This window comes from Crinia signifera, chromosome 4 (genome assembly GCF_055691185.1).
Source record: "Crinia signifera chromosome 4, ASM5569118v1, whole genome shotgun sequence".
NCBI classification, from domain to species: domain Eukaryota; kingdom Metazoa; phylum Chordata; class Amphibia; order Anura; family Myobatrachidae; genus Crinia; species Crinia signifera.
The window spans coordinates 110889509-110910194 of NC_139220.1; the positions used below are offsets into that span (position 1 = coordinate 110889509).

General features: G+C 42.2%; 1 long non-coding RNA gene across 1 annotated transcript in view; it reads right to left on the reverse strand.

Annotated features, from left to right (window-relative positions):
* Positions 1-250: 250 nt before the first annotated feature.
* Positions 251-20686, reverse strand: part of LOC146072391 (uncharacterized) — a 33020-nt gene continuing 12584 nt past the window's right edge. Inside the window, exons 2-3 of the long non-coding RNA XR_014473105.1 lie at positions 3529-3582; positions 251-349 (exon numbers count right to left, since the gene is read on the reverse strand). This is a non-coding gene — a long non-coding RNA (uncharacterized LOC146072391). The remainder of the gene's footprint in view (positions 350-3528; positions 3583-20686) is intronic.

The following is a 20686-nucleotide window of genomic DNA, read 5'->3' on the forward strand; positions in this document are numbered from 1 at the left end:
ATACACACACTGTCACATTCATAACCAAATGTTGGGTGTAAGCAGTGGTGTAACTACAGGGTGAAAACACTATCAAATGTCCTGGGGCCCACAAGCGCTAGTGTCTGGATAGCTGGATAGGCTCAAAGCCATGTATCATTGTCTGCCATGGCCAAGCTGATACCCGTCTGTCCCCTCACTGTCTGCCACTTACCTGAGGAGGCTCCTAAATTCTTGGGTTGACTGTGTACTAGATGTGCCCACATCTACCTCATGGTTGCCAAATAATTAGTTTGTCTCTCCCCGGTAAGGCCTCAGACCTGAATTCTGTACAGCTCCTTCCTCATCTGACATTTCCCTTTTCGTAAACCTAAGGGTTTATACAAATCAAATAGGAGGCCCACCCTGAGAATTTGTCAGGCCAAGTCTCTGGTAAGAATGCTGTTGCTAATTTATATTTTAGTTTCTATATACTAGGAAAAAAAATGCAGTGCCGTCAATGTACTTGCATAAGAGACCATGGACAAGTAAAACACCCTGCTGCAGGGCTGCAGCGCTACACATTTGTACATCAAAAATATTCCAGTATCATTTCTGAGAAAAGTTCCACATGAATGTTATTTAGTCATCCATATCTAAGTACAGTACACTCAATTTTTTTTGTCAGTAACTCAATTTCCATTACTTTGCAGCTCCTTGATACCCCGGGGGCTATCCAATTAGCCCTAACACCAGGACTTGTATAAAAAAAAAATGCAAGCTATATTCCCTATCACATGTACAGTAACTACACACAAAGACATTTTAGGGTTAGTTATTGTTACGAGCCAATTAACCTATCAGTATATTTTTGGATTTCATACATTTTATACATTAATGTTAAATGGCCTTGTACACCGAGCAGGGTAGCAATCACATTTATCCTAATCTTAATCATATTAAAGTAAATATTATATTATTATACTCAGTCTCTTTGGTCTTAGTTGTACCTTTAGGAAATTCATGGCATATAAACATTTATCAGCGGAGCCCAGAAAGCAGTGCAGAGTCTGTTAGCCATTAGCATGTATAGGACAAACAACTCTACGGAAGTTTACGTAAAACCTGTTTTCTTTTAATTAGAGATGTGCGCAGAGCCATGTGCTTTGGTTTTGCCAAAACCACCGTAGGTGTTGGTCTTGGAGCTGGATTTTTAAAAAATGTTGCTGAAAATCGCTAAAAATGTGTTCGCGTACACATCCTTCGCATGGATTTGGTGAGGGGGGCGTTGGGCTGGGGGGGGGGGGGGGGGGGGGCGTTTATGGGCTCGGTAGGCAGGGAATGTATGCTGCCTAGCAAGTTAACCTGAACAGGCCTTTTATGCAATCCTAAATACAAGTCACCCAACACTGGGAAGATAACTTTTTGCCTCATTTTCAAATGTGACACATGTGACTAATGTGGAAGTTCTGGTGGTTTTGGTTTCTAAGGCAACGTGGCCGCACATCTCTACTTTTAATTTCTCCAATTCACTGCGCCGCCACTTAGCATATTTAGAGGTTTCAAGTACTTTCTTCACTTATTTAGATGTTGCTAATTCAGGGGCCACCTTCCTCTAATCAAAAATGTATTAAAGCTGTACAAAATGGGGTCCTACAGTGCGCATGAAAAAGAGGCATGGCCACACATCCCAGCCTGCATGTATTCAGGTGCCTGCATGTTTTCAGATTGATAGAACTAAAGGGTGAGATTTAATAGGATGAGAGATTCAGAAACTGAGAGATTTGGGGAGAAATCTCCAGTTTTTTTTAAAGTGGCAATCATTTACACTGCAAAATAAAACTGGTTTTGCAGTGTAAATGATTGCCGCTTTAAAAAAACTGGAGATTTCTCCCCAAATCTCTCACTTTCTGAATCTCTCATCCTATTAAATCTCACCCACAGTGTCTAGATAGACAGTCAATAGGTCGACACAGACAAAAGGACTGACATGCAATAGGTCGACTTTTTTCATACTTTGCCACCCAAGTGGACTACAATTGAAAACGGTAAAGTGTGCTGAGTGCAGCAGAGCAAGGGTACGCATTACACCAATTGTCGACATAGACACAAAATAAGAAAAACGCATGTTGACCTGTCGCTTGTGTCGACCTTTTGACCATTTCAACTTATTGCATGTTGACCCTTTGTCGATGCGGACCTTGTGCATCTTGACCTTTTTATGAGTTCACCCTTTGACTGTCAACCAATTGTGGTAGACCTAATAACTGTCTATCTTATAATCCGCACTGCCTGCATGTACAGTATTAAGCTGCAGCTCACAATATATGGTTTCTGCACACAGTATAGCCATTATATATCATCAGATGATTTGGACATGAAGCCGACTATCCATTGCATTCTGCATTTTAATGTTGGCAGCCATCAACCATTTCATACTGATCTTCTGTTGTCAATTAAAACTAACACTACCCCTTGGCTAGGTCCCGTATCCCCTGACTCCCCAGGTGTCTCACATAGAGCAACAGTGATGGAGCTGCTAGTCTTGTAGGTGATGTATCATCCACCATTAACTCAACCTAATGCGGTTCTCCCTAAGGGCCTGATGTATCAAGCTTCAAAATGTATAAAATAGAGAGTGATAAACAATCAGCCAATCAGCTCGTACCTGTCATTTTTCAAACCCAGCATGTGACATGGTAGTTAGGAGCTGATTGGCTGGTTTTTTATCACTCTCCATTTTATCAGTTTTTGAAGCTTGATACATCTCCCCCTAAATCAGAAGACTGGCAGGTAATTTTTCTTAAAGATATTGGCCCAAATTACTGATGGTTTTTCACAATGTCAATGCAATTCCAACTGAGTTACAGAACAAATTTAGATGCACATGGGGAAATTTACTAAGATCTAATGCCTACGAATGCATTAATTCGTTCCCATTCGATCTGATATACGGCCGGGAACCCTGCATCGACTTATTTACAAACAGCCGAATGAGGGTCAGCCAAATTCGGCTATTTACGAATGCATACAACATTGATAGAACACAGCCATATGCGGCCATAGTGTTCTATGTCATCAACATATTTATTATAATTTGTGATGGTGAATTTGAATACAAATTCACCAGTAAATACGAATGATCAGTAGAACATCTTTTTGCAGCAAGTTTTGCAGCTTGCACGTATCTGTTGGATCCGTGCAGGCTTAAAAAAAAAACAGCGCTGGGTCCCCCCCACAGCTATAATCAGCCCTGGGCTCATTGAACCCTGGTTTTAGAAATTCAGGGGGATAAAAAAAACGGGATTCCCCAGGATTTCTAAAACCAGCACCAGGCTCATGGGCTGCTCCTTGTTCCAAATATATGGGGGACCAAATGAAGGGGTCACTCCTCCAGGATAACCCCTGCCTGGGCTGAAGCCCGGGGTTGTCCCCGGTGACCCAGGACTTGGAGAACCACAAGTCCCAGCATGCGGGGCATTAAAGAGTACTACAACAAAACCAATAGTGAAATAAAACACATTATAGAAATAAAACTTTAGAAAATTCTACAATCATTTACAAACTTACCTATGGCTTCCACCATAGGCCCGTCCTCTTCTCCAGTAGACTCCAATATGGTATCTGTGAAAGCAAATTACACTCAGCTTAGCTAACCTCATCTTCTTTACATATAGGCATCCATGGGTTAAAACAAAAAAACACATCTCCCATACCATCGAACTGGAGAAGCCCCAATTGTTTGCTTACACTTGGGGCTCCTCGCCCAAACTGGGGGATTGGTCGGTGACATCAGACACCGGGTCCTCCCCCAGCCAATCAGCAGCCAGATCCGGGGGAGCTCCGTGGCTGATTGGATAGTAGCGGCTCCATAGGAGCCCATGTTAAACTTGGAATTCATATGGAGCTGTAACTAGCCAATCTGGGGGAGGACCCGGTGTCTGATGTCAACGGCCAATCCCCCAGTTGTAAACAAACACTTTGGGCTTCTCCAGTTCGATGGTATGGGAGATCAGTGGCGGTTTTTAACTATGGGGTGCAGGGCTGCAGCCCCCCGAGGTAAAATCCGCCATTGTTGTGAAGCCAGATGCAGTCAGTGAGACTGCACTGGCTTCACTGTGACTGGCAGTGACTTCCTATTGGAAGTCTGACCTGCTAGTCACCAAGGCAGTCCCATTGAGAGGTGTCCCCTCCCTCCAGGATGCCTCTTTATGGGTTGCCGAGCGTAAGCCCCTAAAACCTTTGGATTGCGCATGTGCAGCACCTACGTCGGTACTGCGCACGCGCCGGTCCCGGTGCCTGTCATCCATTTTATACAGACACCGGGACCGGGATTCCCCTTCTATGGAGAAGGGGAAAGAATGAAAGAAAAAGGGGGTTTATCGGAGAGCGCTGGACTTAGTACCACCCAGTCATTAGTAAGATTTTAACCACATGATGCACCAATCACACTTCATGTAGCAGTTCACTGTCGTTTTTCCAAAATAAAATGTAAGCTTCGTTTGGATAGAAAGTTCTTTATTGAAAACCAACGCGTTTCGTCAGAACAATTTCATCAGGGGTTAGACAAAGACTTTATAATTAAGTCTGCACAGCAAAATAGTATCAAAGTAAGGTGATTTTTAGGAAACTTAATATGGCCTATCCGGCCCGGTTTTACGGAACGGGTTCTTAGATCCCTGAATTTTATAGACCGTATTGTATAACTTAATTGTATGCACCTTTTCGTAAGATTCGGTGAGGTGTGTTCCCGGCAGGGAAATTTCTCCCAAATGTACAAAACAATCTCCACAGTGTAGGAAAGTCACCGGCTCCTTCACTGGCAGAAAGTATGTGTATATATATATATATATATATATATATGTGTGTGTGTACATATATAATGGGCAACATGTGGCTTTATGTGTAATGGCATTATGGTGTGTCTTATAATGTTAGGTTGTGCCCCCTTTTTGCCACGCAGGTGCCCCTACTAATACAAATCGGGGGGTGGGGGCAGTGGCGCACACAGGGGGGGAGGGGGGGTTCTGAGTAACCAAACCCCCCCCCCCAGGAGTCTAAGGCCCTAGCCTCAAAAGGTGAGGGTCCCCTCTTTCCACAAGTACAAGAATTTAAAAAATCAGCCCTTGGGAACCGGAGATATCTGACTTCAAAGCAGTGGTCCCCATCCAAGCTTGTTAATTGCACTTCCCAGTCAGATATTTCAGGTTCTGTCTGACTTAGTTTTTCTGAGGGTACAGTATATTCCAAAAGCTGGGACTCTCCCCCTTTGATAGACACTAGAAGTTTGTCTCTACTGTTCCCAGAACCAGAGATATCAGCCTTCCAGCAGCTGGTTACTGCTCCAGCTCCACACACCACGAAACATGCCCTTGCTCCAGGCACCGCGGCATTTAGCTACACCACTGGCGACAACGACGATAGCAGCAGGGGCGTGTGCCTGCATCATGGCCAGTGGCAGCCCCCTCCTGCAAAAAGGTACGAGCCACCACTGCGGGAGTTGCGTTGTTTTGTGGGGGAGACTTGCTGGGACTTGCAGGGGTGTTATTGTGGAGGGAGGACCTCTTTATTTTGGGGGGGGGGGGTCCCCACTCCCTCAGGGTCCCTGCCCAGGCTGACCAGTCAGGGGGTTAATGCTTTGGCTGGGGGAACTTGTATAAAAAGTTACCCTGCTGGCTATTGGGGCCCAGCGCTGGTTGTCAAAATACGGGGGACCCCTATTCATTTTGTTCCCTGTGTTTTGGGAACCAGGACCGGCCCATAAGCCTGGTGCTGGTTAAAACCATGGGGGAAGTCCTATGCAGTTTTTTTTATTATTAATTTTTTTGACACAGGGCAGCATTGCACGGTTCTGACGGCTACCGCGACATACGTATTAAATATGAATGGATGCATTTCCACTATAGGACACATGAAACAGGGGGATCAGAATGTTCCTTCTATTTATTTATTTATTTATTTACAGTTTCTTATATAGCGCAGCAGATTCCGTTGCGCTTTACAATAGTAGACAAACCTACTATATTTCAGCCTTTTGGTACCAGGGACTACATTTCTCTTTACAGAGCTGCGGAATATGGGTCTGATTCAGCATGGTTCCCAAAATCAAAATATTTCTCTAATGGGCAAAATTCCTATTCCTAAACATAGTAAAATACAAATCCAAGATACTGTTCTTTGCAGACTCAACCTATAGTGAACGTATTTTAAGGATGTTTATATACTCTTTGTACCAAAAAAAAGCTGCTCTGCTTAGAAATTGCAATTCATATGATGAATAATATAAAATAATAAATAACTCCCCTGATTTCAGCATTGTATTCATTTTTCTTATTTAAAAGACAATTAGGATTTTTTTCTAAACTAAAAACATAGAAAGTGCTTCATATCCCACTGCATGTATAAAAGGGATGGACTACTAGAGCTTTAAAACAGCCCTGAATGAATGACAAGGGGTGTGGTCAAGACTCACAGGATCATGGCCTCACTTCATGTCCCCATGTCTTTGTATGCTGGGTCGGCCAGCCAATGTCTCAGTGTATCAGGAAGCCATACACAGCACCCTGAGGCAGAGCTATTCAGCTAGCCCACAGATCTTTGTGTGCCACAGACATTTAGGCCAGACCAGGTCTTCTGGCCATGGGTCCTTCTGGCATTTGCCAACCGCTACACCAGTTACGTTAGCTGCTACTTAACTGATACGTAAGGATTTTCAGTGCCACTACCCTGGGTATACATCACTATCTATTACCTTTAGTAAAGTTGTAGCAAGCCAAGCGGAACGAAGCGAGCCACCGAGCCCGAATCGTGGCGAGCGAAGAGATACCAGGTATACCTAGGTTGGGGTGGGGTGTTTTGGGGAGGTTTGCTTTGGGTTCTTTTGGGGGGGATTTGCTTTGGGTAGTATAGGTAGAATTTAGGTTAGTATAGAGCCCTTGACGGGTGACAATTTAATATTTATTTTTTCCCATTGGGGATGTAGTATACTTCTAAGTGATATTACTGTTAGAATGTACTCCTTTTTATCCTGCCACAGTACGCCCGGATGGCGCCTCCGGGTAACTGTATTCCACTGACAAATAGAGTGGGTATACTATCGCCTATCCTATATACATTCGCTACCTTACGTATGATTGCATTTTTGTCTGATTTCACTTGTTGTGTGCTTATAATGTTCTCGTCGAAGCTTATTACTTGTTTTGCAAAATTCAATAAAAAATACTCAATTAAAAAATAAAAAACCTCTTTGGGAAGCTCCACAGGTTCCTAGAGATTCCTCCAGCGGCTTTGCATACAGCATCTATCTTTCGGAATAGCGAGGACCACGGACCGACTTTTATTTGCCAAACAACTCCCATTAATTACCATATATACTCGAGTATAAGCCTACTTTTTCAGAACATTTTTTTTATGCTGAAAAGGCCCCCCTCGGCTTATACTCGAGTGAGGGTCCCACTTGAGTCAATAGGTTTTCTCAGTTTTTTGTTGTAAAATTAGGTGCCTCGGCTTATATTCGGGTCGACTTATACTCGAGTATATACGGTACCCCAATTTGCATATTCAAAAGGAGGACTGACCATTCTATACAAATCCCTCTTATGACCGGAAAAGGGTATTATTAATTAATATTCTTAATATGTGTATTTTTATTACATGTCTATTGTTTTAATACTGTGTTATTAAAAAATGAATTATTAACAGGCAATCCCTCACATGTGTTAAATTCTCTATATATAGCGCTGCCTAATTTCTGTTGTCTTAATGTCCAGAGCCCCTGAATGGCACAAATAATTTTCCTCATATCCAATATAGCAATGCTCCAGCACCTGGCATCGCCATTTTGTGAGACCTCCCGAGGGAGATTCCCGGCTCCCGGCAACCTTCCTCCAGTATGGCACCCGCCCGCAGCCACCATCACCTGGCACCAGCCAGAAAGGACACCTGTCGTAGTGATCCGTGACAATGCAACTCATAATGAGTCCTTATACAGTAGCTGTGCCTAACTTCAAACTGCTTAGTTTCTCCCTTTCGTCCTCCCTCTGTTGGAACTTCAACTACAGTATGTCACCCAGAGACAAGATGTCCTCCGACCTGCCTTACGCAATCCCACAATTGCAGACCAAGACCTTACATCAGGCATGTCCAAAATATGGCCCTCCAGTTGTTGTGAAGCTACATGTGCCTTGCCACAGTTTTGCTATTAGGGAATTCTAAAACTATAGCAAGGCATGCTGGGATGTGTAGTTTCACAATCATCTCAAAGCTCCTGCTTGTGCACCATCCCACAAACACACATTAAGATTTGAAAAAAAAACGTTTCCTTCAGGAGTTATTCCACAGCTTCCTGTTATTTTTTCACAAAAACCTCCCACTGTATAGTCATACTGTGCAAATAATTGACATTTCCATAATATATACCAATCCAAAATATTATTAGAAAAACAAAAATGCAATTTTGCTAAGTTAAAATTAATTGAAAGAATTAGCAAGATCCAAAGTACAGTACTGTATGTACGGTAAGTGGAGCAAGTGGAGAACGTGACATCTCATGACTTGCTTCCCAAAACACTTGTTGTATGTTAGCAGATTAAACAAAGCAATTGTCAGGGATTAGGTATTAACAACAAAACCATCACTTGTTTTAACAAATTCCCAGAATAGCCTGGACGGATTACTTTCAAGGCTTATACATCTCATGGGAATAATCAATTTGTTGTAGTAATTAAGGATAGTGCCTCAACAGTGAATTTTGTACATAAAGCAATTTTAAATATACTGTTTACTATATATATATATATATATATCTATATATATATATAGATATATATATATATATATATATATATATATATATTAACAGACTCTTATATAGCGCAGACATATTCCGCAGCACTTTACAGAGTATAGTTGAACATTGACATCGGTACCTGCCCCAGTGGAGCAGGGTCATTGCATGTACATGCATTCAAAGACATTCTAGGGTTAATTTTGCTGGTCGCCAAGTAACCTACCAGTATATTTTTGGGTTGTGGGAGGAAACCGGAGTACCCGGAGTAAACCCACGCAAACACAGGGAGAATATACAAACTATGCACAGTTAGGGCCATGGTAGGAATCAAACCCATGACCTCAGTGCTGTGAGGCAGAAATGCTAACCATTAATGTATAAATCCTGACCAAATCCCTAACTCAATTTGCTGAAATGCAGCGTCAAACCTGAAATGCTTCACATTTGCCTGCAGACACTCAACATTCGGCAATTAAACTGCCTTCTGTAACAGAAAAATACTTACATTTTTGACTCATCATTCCAGAGCACCTGCTGCCATTTTTCTGCATGCCAGTTCCTATGTTTTTGTGTATATATGAGTCAATTTGCCTAGTTTCCACATCAAATAGTTCAGCAGGCATCCCCCATGGCTGCCAAACTCAGAGGCTATTACATTTGGCCTGATGTGTCTTTAATCTTATGTACTTAAATTTCTTGGCCAACCAGTGGTCCTCAACAGAAATATTTGCCTTGGAGAGACCTTGCTGATGCAGTATAACTACCTTGTGTCCTGTTGCTGTGCTTTCACAATCTTGCCATGGTGTATGACCTGTGACATGAAACTGGATTCTACAACCTGTCATGGCTAAGGTTAATTGTAAACCCAGATGAGGACGAGCTGCCAGTGGGCTGGGGCCGCAAGTATTTCATATAGGACTTGCTCATGAGATGGGGCAGGTTCACAGTCTATGGCTAGGCATGAGACTGGGAGTACCAGCAGAACAAGAGATGAAGCTGGATATCAGAGATGAAGCTGGATATCAGCAGAGCAGGATTCCAGACGAGTGGAGCTGGAGATGCCAGCAATGCAGGAATACTGGAAGACGTGAAGCTGGATATCAGCAGAGCAGGATTCCAGATGAGTTGAGCTGGGGACACCAGCAGTTCAGGAATACTGGAAGACCTGAAGCTGGATATCAGCAGAGCAGGATTTCCAGATGACTTGAGCTGGGGATGCCATCACTGCAGGAAGGCTTGCATATACTTAGCAGAACATGAGTATTGGCTAGACTCCTTGGCGAGGTCATGAAGTCTAACTGATCAGCGATATTCACAAAGGACCCCCACAATGAGGTTTGGACTTGGCTGCATCTGATCAGCAGGTCACGGCCCCTCACTAGAAGCACTGATGGTTGAGCTAAATGAAGAGGCTGAGAATGGTTTGGGACTGTATGCTTTAGCAGGACAGGGTAGCCAGATAACTTGAGGCTGGGGACACCAGCAGGGCAGAATAGCTGAATGGCTTGAGACTATATGCCCCAGCAGGATAGGATAGTCGGATAGCTTGAGGCTGGGAACACCAGCAGGACTGGATAGCTGGAAGCTGGGAACACCAGCAATATAGTTTAGCTGGATAGCTGGAAGCTGGGAACACCAGCAGTGCAGGTTAGATGGATAGCTGGAAGCTGGGAACACCGGCAGTGGAGGTAAGCTGGATAGCTGGAAGCTGGGAACATCAGCAGTGCAGGTTAGCTAGATGGCTAGGGATTCCAGCAGAGCAGAATAGCTAGATGGTGCCAGAGTCAGGAAGTGCTGGAGATGGTAAATGCACTGTGTCTTTAAGGAGCTGAGTAAGGCAGGAGCTCTTTACACGCTGACAGACAACAAAGCACTGACAGATCTCTTTTCCCAGAGCTGGGCTTTATACCTCCTGCTCAGTGCTGATTGGCTGGAGTGGAACTCTGCCCGTAATCTGTCTCCTGACTGGCTGCAGCTCTGGAGCAGAACTGGGAAGTTTCATGGCGCTGTCCATGGACAGAATTGGCGGTAAACAGCGTCATGGAGTGGCCTGTATTGATGTGTAGAGCTGAGCAAACATCAGGGACAGAATGCCAAAATGGCAGTACAGGAGCTGGGACAGCAGATTACGGACAGCACTTAGGGTTGCGCTGCTGGTATGATAATGAGCGGCTGGGAAGTGCTGTGAACCTCCATTTTGTGACACAACCTCACATTTGTAAAAGACTTTCGCTGTTACTAACCCAATTTAGATTCAGATTCTTTTATTGTCATTGCTCCATTTAAAGCTCACTACATAGCTGTTTCTGTTTCAGTTAAAGACTGTGTTTCATATAAAAATGATGATCATTATCACCTTTTTCGTATGATTAGTTAATCATCACCCGATGCTATTCTTACAAAATCATTGACTTTGTGCAACTGTACCTAGAAAAATTGATGCTATTTTGAAGGCAAAGGTCGGTCATGCCAAATATTGATTTCATGTAGATTTCTCTTCTGTTCATTTACATTGCATTTTGTTAATTGATAAAAAAAAAAAACTATTAACAATTCTATTTTTAGAAGCATTATACTTTGCAGCATTTTGCCACACCTATCTAAATCTTTTGCACAGCACTGTATTTAGATATCTACAGTATAACTCAGACATTCCCAATCTAGGTCTTCAACTGACACATAGAGAGTAAGAGGCTTTGAGGCGTATGTATGGGCATGAGGGTCTCTGTGCAATGTACAGTGCATGTAGACCAAATAGAAGGTAAAAGGGCACGTGGGAGCCTGAAATCTAAGTAATAAAATGGTTGTAACCATCCTGTGGTTTTGGCCCTTGGTGGAAACCCTAATGGCAGGATATACAAGCATCCCGAAAGTAGACTCCATATCATAAGCACTCTACGGGATGCCCACTGCTTTGCAATATCAGTAATCTCTGCATTGTAGAGTGGGGTTGGCCACCATGATAAAGTGATTACACCGGCACACCCCTGCACCCCCCAGTTGCCAGAAACCAAAAAGTAGGTAAGTATGTTCGTAACACAATCAGTGTTTAACAGCCTTTCATTTGTTTATTTTAAATAAGAAGGTAATAACTATGTTATCTGGAGATGGCATTAATCATGGTTCCCAGGGTTTCCAGAAGAAGGGGGGGGGGGGGTGGGTCTAATCAGAAGCATGGAAATGCTGCTGCTGTTGGATAGTCACAGACTTCTGAAAGTGGTAGCATACAAGCATACATAATCACTTACATATATTGGAGGTTATAACATATTGTAGTTCAAGGGCAAGTTCCAATGATGCAAAGTAACTTTGAACTTTTAACATACTGGCACTATATAAGAAAATGTTAATTAATGTTAACAAATAAATAGTTTATCTTAAATTTTTTTTTTTAGCAGCTAACACACCCCCTCAGTAAACTATGCTACTCCCTGGGGAGACAACAGTGCTATATCCTGGAGTCTGTTTCTGGACGCTTTGATTGGGTTTCCCATGGGGGATTTTGGACAGGTGTTAGCACCATACTTGGACTAGTGAATGCCTCTGCAAATTATATCTTGGTGAGTGCTTTAAACAAATCCGTTGAGCATGCAGCTCTTCCACCCCCTCTTTTGTTGCCTATCCTTACATGTGGGGGAAATTTTATTGCTTTGTTCATGTAAAACGACTTGGCACCCAAACAATTTTAAAGATAAAGGTCATGAGTCAAGGTTTGAAATAGACCATGCAAGCAATTACTGGTGTCACTTTCCTGGGAAAGATAATGTGGCTTAGCTCCTTTCATCTCAATCAATGTAATGAGTTATACACTATACATTATACTCCATAGACTATTATGACTAATAAACCAGTGCTTTGGAAAAATTGATTAAATCCCTATCTTTATCCTATTGATAACATAAAACCAGACTTTAGATCTAGCCGTTAAGTTTATGGCTGTTTGATCATCCATAAGACTGATAATTGATGCATTGTGGCAATAGCAGTATACATCTTGACTACAGGATAACTAACGGTTAAATTAAATTTGTTCTTTTGTAAACCAGGGGGATACGGTCAGGAACCCAACAATTAGGATCTCCACCACTCAGAATAGTGACAGCAGAATCCCAAGGGATATGTAGGTACTGGGGGTTCCAGTTAGGCACTAGTGGGAGAGCTACGGTTAGACTGCGGGGGTGAAGGAGGTTAGGGCAATGCTGATATTGGCATATGATGTAAATGTTTTGCGATGGTGCATGTATCTAAACCAATAAAAGCTCACAAAGTGCCATGGTGTTACCACACAGAGGGCCTTATTCAGCTTTGTTAGCAAAGCAGAAAAGCACACAAATGTGTGTTTGTTACATGTCGCACTGCAGGTGGGCAGTGACATCGAGAGGGTGGCCCAGGTCCTGTTCCCCTCTCCCCCATTGCAGCAATCCTAGCAGTAGGCTGCAGCACAGCCTCTCTCCCTATCTCAGCACACACTGCTCAGTTCTGCTGAGCTGGGGAGAGAGACAGCTGCAGCAGCACCCTGCCGTATCTCTCTTGGTTTTTTTTTTTTTCACTGGGATGTGGCCAAGCCCCCTCCTGGAGGCCCTGCCCCATCTGGAGGCCATGCCCAGATGGCCATTCCATTTTACCAGGGCCCAGCCGACCCGTCGGCACCCCTGCAGGTGGGTCAGGTGCAACATGTGCTGAGATATTTAAATTTGGATGAGACATGTTCAAAATGAAATTGCAGTATACAACTAAAGCTATCTAACATCTGTGGGCTACACGCAAAAGCAGCCAATATTTACCCCTCCACGGGGTCCACACAACACTTCCTGTACCCATTTCTTGAATACTTATCCCTCTGGAGTCCCACATCAGCTGCGATTCCCTGGAGGACTTTGCATGTTCACTAGACTCTGTTACAGCACTAGGGTCTCCTAGTGACAGGGTCTATAGAGCTGCTGGATAGAGAGGAAGGGGCCCAGGTGGACAATGCACACAGGTCCTCTGTCTCTTAATGCGCTACTGGAGGAAGTGCTGATACAAAAATAAGTTGCAGATGTGACTGCTGCAAAAGCTACTAACACTTAACTCAGAATGAGCACCATTGTGTGCTGTGCACTGCCATATTTCAATGAAGTGCCAGACAACAGCATTGACATCAATAGATAATTTATGTTACTGAATGTTTTTATTTTAATTTACTTTTAACCTGATTACATGTCTAACATAATATTACTTATACTGGCAGTATATAGAACATCACTATATACTATGCACAGGATAAAGTTCCTCTTGGAGGCCTCCAATCATGCAAAATCTATCTATCTGTATATATAAATAGCATTGTTAAATACCATTATCCCATATATTAAGGTGTGTCTTACCCGATGGGTTTTTAAATTGTTTGCGTAGAAGATTATAAAGGTGGCCATACATCAGCAATCTCCAATCCATGATTTGATTTTCTTCCATGATTTCTGAATCTTACAATCCCATACACTACAGTTATTTACTAGTGATTTGCAGATTTTTTTTTGATCTTCACCTTAGATCTTCAAATCTGAAAATGCCCATACATCAAATAATTGTAATCTCTATAGCAGTGATTGTCAGCATTGCAAGAATGATTGTATGATTGTCAAATTGGTTGCACAAAATACCAATAGCCACCATACATTACATTCAAGGGTGTAGCTACCATAGGTACAAGGGGTGCAGCTGCTATGGGATGCTATATAAAGTTTGCACCATTAGTTGGTACGTAGGGGCACTTAGGAAGTTTGCTATGGGGCCTACGAATATCTAGTTACGCCCTTGAGTACATTAGCAATTGCAAGTTCAATCCAGTGCAAATTGTCCAACATGTAGAGGAAGCCAGTGCTGGAGAAGACAGCTGAAGGTACAGATGGAACGCCCTTCCTTCTTGCAGGGGCTGACGGTGGATTCGCCAGCCGCTTGAAGGGGACGCGGGCACACGAGATGTGTGTGCGTCCCCTTACTACAGAGCTCCCAGCCGGTACTTCACTGATACATTTTAAAAGATCCACAGGTGGAGCTAATTACTTAACTTGCGATTCTATGTGGAGACCTGGAAAAAGTGAACTGTCGGGGGTACTTGAGGACCAAGGTTGAGAACCACTGGTCTAATTCATCTATGTCACAATGATTATGGCAAATTAAGTTAAAGTGCTAGAACACAAAATGAAGTTGTAATGACATTAAAATTACTAATTGTGCAAAAAGATATGTATATTAGCGTCACCTGAAAACCAACATTTTGAGGCAGGAAGCTCAAGCTCTTTATCAAGATGGGATTAAATAAACTGTGCACTAAAGTTGGCCAAAGTGAACTTCTTTTCCACAAAGTGTTTGTCCACCAGTTGGTCTGGACTTTTACCTGATAAAGGTTGTTTGATCGCTAAGTGGTGTAGAGCCATCCGTTCCTTCATCATTCTGCTAGGCTTTCCTACATAATAGAGCTCACAGAACATGAAATCACATATATAACAGGAGTGGAAGTACAGTACACAGATATACATATATAATATTGATGGTTCTCTTTGTACTGATGCTTAAAACTATGGCTCTACATCGCTCAGCATTCAGGTTCTATCAGGGAAGGATGGTAACGAGCACTACAAAGCTCCAGAATGGCAAAGTTTACTACGGGGGGCTGTTTCAGTGTTCCGGGGTCTGGAACGTTACGGTTTTAACCAAATTTCTGAAAATATTCACAGAAAACAAAATGTAGAAATGTGTAACAGCAGTCTGCTACAACCAGAAACATCTCACTGGATTCTGTCCCTTGGGCTGCGAACATTCTTACTGTGATATATAACCTGGCGGTTACATGTATACTAATGACCTTGCAAATGGCTGTCATCACTCTTATGTGTGCATATTAAAGAGAAATCACTCTGTCAACGAATACAGCCATGAGTGGTGAACCGACATGTAAAACACACCTGCTGGTTTCATTAACTGCGTGTACTGTATTTGTTATTATACCTTCTATGAAGATTTTTTGTTCAATCAGTTTTTATATGACTGATGAAGCCATGTATGAGCTGGCTGGCCGCATGTCTATCAGTCACACTTTTTCGTTACAAATGTGACAAGTGATGATTTGGAAACAGGAAGAACATCATAGTTCATGTTCCACTTTTAGATTTCCATTTCTAAGTATTGCTACTTTCAGGAAAACAGACAAGTCCCATGGATAAGATACAATACATATTCATAGGACTTGGATTAAGATATACTACATAATTGCTTTTCCAATACAGTAACATATGCATGCATAGGGTCTGATTTATAGTTGTATGGTGTTGCACAGTCAAAATGTCTGTCATAACTGCTCAGCGGAGGCCGTAAAGTCTGTTTCCAAAGACCCTAGGTTTGCATCAGTAGCGCAAGCAGGGGGGTTTCTGAGTACCCAGAAAACCCCCCAGGAGTCTAAGGGACCTAGGCGGAAAGCTGAGGGTCCCCTCTTTCCAGGGGTACAAGAATCTTAAAAATCGGGCCTTGGGAATCGGAGATATCTGACTTCAAAGCAGTGGTCCCCATCCAAGCCTGTTAATTGCTCTTTCCAGTCAGATATTTCAGGTTCTGTCTAACATAGAGTTTTTATGAGGGTATATTCCAAAAGCTGGGACTCTCCCCCTTTGATGGACACTAAAAGCTTGTCTCTACTGTTCCCAGAACCAGAGATATCAGCCTTCCAGCAGCTGGTTACAGCTCCAGCTCCACACACCTGGTATGCAGTTTTATATACTCGTTGGCAGATTGCTCTGCCTCCTGAAATCTGATCCCCTAGTCCCCAATACCATTTGGTAGGTGGGATTCTCTAGTTTTATAATTCCATTAAAATCTAAGAAATCTATTTCCGGGAACTAGAGATATCTGCAGTCAAGCAAGCTGTCCTCCCACCAGAAAATTATGAATAATAAGCCCACTCCACTATACACCCCTCCTCTGCATATTAAACATCAAAGCTTCCCCCACCCCTAACGCTGGAGGATCGGTAGGGGCCCCAATACATTGTTATGCCCAGGGGCCTACACTGCTGTTGATGCCCCTGTATGTGTGTATATATTTATATATATATATATATATATTTTATTATTATTAATTATATACATTTGGTCTATCTATAATACTTTAACTGACCCGGCATATACTGGGTCACCTAAGTGTCCATCTCTGTGCTTTGCTCCGCCCCTCTGAAAACCCCCTTCTGAAAATCCTGCGTTTGCCCCAGGAACTTTCTCTCAGGGTGATATTGTAAGTTTTTCTGCAGCTTGTTTAGTAAACATATTAGAGAATGATTGGTATGGTGAGGGCAAGGATGACTGCTGAATAGTTGGAGATACCTGGTTTATCCTACAAAGAGGCACTAGCAGTTTTTAAGGGATGAAGTCAAAATCCCGACGGTCAAAATCCCGACAGGGTCAAAATCCCGAATGGGTCATAATACCGACAAGGACAAAATCCCGACAAGGTCAAAATCCCGACAAGGTCAAAATCCTGACATTTAAAATCTCGACAAGGTCAAAATACCGACATATAGAATGTACAGGTGAAAGAGTCAACATGACTTTGTGTTGACAGGTCGTGAGGTCGACATGTTTTTTTCACTATTTGTTGACCCAACATGTGCCGACAGGCGGTATTTCATGCCCTACCATCCACTAGGGCGTGGTGGGAGAATAAAATAGTGTGCCGAGCGCAGCGAGGCACCATGCCCGAAGCATCGCGAGTGATGCTTTGCGATTATGTCCGTATTATGACCCATTCTAGCTTTTGATCCTGTCGGGAATTTGACCGTCGGGATTTCATACAGAATCCATTTTTAAAACCTTTTATTACCCTGACTGACCCATGCAAGGACTTGAGGCTTATCCAAAGAAGAAGAAACGTAACCATAGTTAATCAAGAATGACTAGAAATGGTGGGTATGATTAAGAAAAAATCAGTTCGGTATGAAGAGCTCCTACCTGCAGTGTTAAATGTATGATCTGGTTGCAGGGAAAAGAAAAGTATATTTGTGATGCACTGTGGAGAAGGAGTTTATTCAAATGTAACCTTTATTGTTTGCATTTAAAATAATAGCGAAGTATAGACACACAGTATAACACACATGAAACACAAAAATGTGATTTAAAAAGGATAATACTGTATACCCTATTTCAGTGTGGCCCCACCACAGTGTGGATCGTATTGCAGCAGTAGAAAAAAATATTATGAAATATATCTATATGTGTATACTTATATGCGAACGTTCATTCAAATAAGCACTGGAAGGGGTACATGTAAGTCCCCAGATTAACTTTTTTTTTATGAAAAGGGCTGAAAGGCCAGGTAACAACACCCGCTTGTATATCAGTGGCGGGTCCCAGGTAAATGCCGAGAAAGCAGGCGTCCCTCCGTGCAGTCAGTGTCTGATGTGAACTGCCACTTCACGATCAGTACACCGCACCACAACAGAGAGATAGCCGTGAGTCGCGGCTGCTCCCCTCTGGCTTGCGGGGGAGACTGAGGCGTTTTTGATGTAATGCTGACAGTCCTCTACCCGCTGGTGAGTCAAAAATCAGCAGTGTGAATGTCACACGCCGCGTATTTTGCTCAGCGAGCCCAGTGGAGACTGGCGCCTGCTGGAACGTTCAAATTTTAAGGCTAAGTACATTCAAAATACATTTAAAGTTGTGGAGAGGGATAAGGGGGGGGGGGGGGCGCACTCTGTAGCTAACTGGTCAGCGTACGCTTCGCTAGGGAGCTTCTTCAGGACCAACCTGACACGCTCCCGTAAGCCCTTTTAATACCTGCTGCCTTATAATTATTCATGAGCAGTGCCGAAGGTGGATGTATGCAATTAGATACACCTGATAGCTGATTGCCTTTACTGAGAGAAAAGGGGGATATAGGTACTAAAGAATGAAGAATGATTATGCTGGTAATGATTTTCAGATAGAGTAACAGTGGATCATATTAGATATTAACTTATAAAGAGAACCATTAAGTTCCTGTTATAATACCCGGACATATATATATATATATATATATATATATATATATATATATATATATATATATATATATATATTCGAGTACACTGAGCTTAAACACACGAATGGAGTGGTGATGTATACCCGGCCCAATTGGCAAGTCTATATGTCAAAAATGATGATGAATCCCTGATGGGCATCCAATGTTTCTTATGTATTTAACACCCTTTATAACAGCTGAGTGATACTTTCAAAAAATAATTGAATAAAGTAAAGTGATATATTAAAAAACGTTTATTCATACGGTATAGATTCATGCAATACTTTTTTGGAAATGCGAACATAGATATATACTATATATCTGCCTGGGTCTCATATGTATTATCCAGAGGTTGGTTAGAATATTGAGAAAATACATATTTCTTTCATCTAATAAATTCATCCTGGCGACAGACATGTATGAGTGTAATATGAATCATATTTGTTCATCTACACAAGGGACAATAAATAATAATGGTGAAGCGTTAATTGGTGTCTGAGGAAAAATAATTAAATTTGTTGTTGAAACCTTAATAGTGTAAGGTGCTGTTGGGTGAACTAGTGATGTAATATTGAATGGGTGACACTTGTAGAAAAAATTAGTGTTAATAATCAAATAGGTCCTAAAAGGAAAAATATACCAAGGTGGGTTATAATTATTTGATGTGCAGTGGACTAGAATTGGATGGAAACGGTGACATGATGATACACACTGTGAGTTCTAAAAGAAATCACAAAACCACACTGTGAAAAGAATCCTTGTATGTGACATAAGTGTGAAAGGTAAATGTAAAAACATATTTTAAGTAGAGCGCCTCCATATACCATTCTATATGGATATGAGGAAAAATACTAACTTTAATTATTAGGTGAAAATATACTGTGCCATTTTCTAAATGCACATGTTAATTGGTGTGTCATGCACCCCATGTTTCAAGTGAGTAGGAAGGGAAATATTAAAGTATAGAGCCTGATTTCCAGGATGACATTATCAATAAAGAGAGACTGTGTGATTAAAGTATCACATACATCTGTTTTTTTTAGATTGATCAGTAATTGAGTTTTATGTGCTCGGTCATGGGGTAGCAGAAGATGCCATGTACGTATGGTGCATAAATGGTATTGAGTAGTGTAAAATGAAGAATGATAATAAACAGTCGAGGGAAAAAGAAGGGTGAGCAGGGGAAAGACAGGGTGAAAGGCAACTGAGAGGGGGGATTTTGGTCTTTAGTGTAGAGAGAGAGAGGTGAGTTTGGATCACTACAAGAATACTGTGAAGTTATTCTCCTCATTTAAACCTCCTGGGGACATGGTGTCCATTTAAAATATGAATTTAGTCTCTTGCTTGAGTAATTCTCGATCCCAGTCCCCCCTTCGGATACCCATCTCAACCTTTACCATTCCAAATGCCCTCAGTCTGTTTGGGTTGCCCCCATGATGTTTCAGAAAATGCCTGGCAACGGGTGTGAGGGGTTTACATTTCTGTTGATCTCTTATTGCATTTCTGATGTTGAGATGGTGCTCTGAAAGTCTCTTTCGGCGAGTCTTGCCAATATAGTGCTTCCCGCATGGGCACTCCAGATTAGAGATAACCCCCGCGGTATTGCATGTTATATATTGGTGGATTTTTCATCACTTATGGTTCTCGTGGAACCATAAGTGAGCAGGTTTTGCATGTCCCACCCTTTCTTAGAGATTGTGATTTTGTTCTCTTTTTCAAAGTGGCTGTGGACCAGAATGTCTCTAAGGTTGTCACTTCATCTCCAACTAATGTCCACTTTGCTCCCTAAGATTTTCTCCATATCCTTGTCAGTTTTGAGGACATTTAGGTGTTTATTCAGCACACTTTGTACCTCCCGTCACTCCTGGCAGAATGTCCCGATGAATTGTATTTTGTCAGGTTGATCACCTTTCT